This window comes from Rutidosis leptorrhynchoides, chromosome 11, assembly GCF_046630445.1.
Source record: "Rutidosis leptorrhynchoides isolate AG116_Rl617_1_P2 chromosome 11, CSIRO_AGI_Rlap_v1, whole genome shotgun sequence".
NCBI classification, from domain to species: domain Eukaryota; kingdom Viridiplantae; phylum Streptophyta; class Magnoliopsida; order Asterales; family Asteraceae; genus Rutidosis; species Rutidosis leptorrhynchoides.
This window is the reverse complement of record NC_092343.1, coordinates 335111495-335112754: the sequence shown is the minus strand read 5'-3', so window position 1 is coordinate 335112754 and position 1260 is coordinate 335111495.

Below are 1260 nucleotides of genomic sequence, written 5' to 3'. Positions count from 1 at the left end.
CGGTGTAATTTCCGGCGAAACAACCGGAGAAATAGGATTTTCATCTGCCGGAGAGTCTGAGAACATATTAGAGTTTAACCCGTTAACTGCCTCGATGGTTAACTGCAATAAAGAGTTGTATTTAGTAATAACTTCATCTGCTACTATTTCAATTTCAGCTTTATAGTTGACTTCTTCAACTCATAAATTACAAGTGGAACAATTAGCAACATTAGCAGTGACCATCTTGTCTAAGGGGCCTGGGTTAAAGATTTCAATGAGAGCAAAAACGACATCGGCTCTCTTGAGCCTATGAGAATTGGTATTAATGTGAATGACTCTACCAAATTCCTCTGCAGCAACTATAGCACAATTCGAAGAAACACAATCGAACGGGATTCCAGAGATTGCAACTTTAACAAATCTCGAATACTTATTTCTACGTTGGGACATTGGGACGACCTCTACAAATTCGTCAACGTTTAAAGTTGGCCCCATAGTCATACGTTTAAAACTTTCATCATCAGAACAACATACAATATACCCAAATAAACCCCAAACCGATACAGACTCAATTGCAATACTTCGACTTTTGAGCCACTTTAGCAATTTTACAGCAGTGATAGGAATTTTATCCACAATGAGAGCAGTACGGTTAAGGCGACTACATGTTTCAGAGTTATAGGACAAATTGATAGAAGGTGGGTTTGGGGCAGTCGAATGAGTACCTGAAAAAACTTTAGGTTTTGGTTTTGGCGATTGTTGAAAGAAATTGACAGGTTGCTTGGACAAACGATCGAGATTAAGGTCGTTTTTAGCATAACCGATTGTGACTCTCATACCATTGATTATTTGACCATTTAACGAATTTAATACCTTGGAAGCTTGGTGGATCGTTTGGAGTCTAACAAAGGAAAAGGATCTATCTCTTCTCCAAGAAATACCCATAATGGTGCCGTATTCTTGAAGGATTTGACGAAAAGCGGATGGGTTTGTAAATCTGGAGAGATTTCCCATAAAGATGGTTGATTTCTGCTGGAAGGTATGGCGATGTTTAGAAGGATTGGAGGTTGCAGGTTGAGGTTTAGTGTAATTGAAGTTAAGTGGGATGGAATTTGGAAATGTAGGTTTGAAAGGGTGGGAGGATTTGGGATCCATTTCGGTGATGATATTGATATTTTCACCAATAGATTAAAAAAGAAGCAATGGCCATCTCTATTCTCAAAAGGTCATTAACTCCAATCACACGAATCATCAACTCATCACAGTATCACACGATAA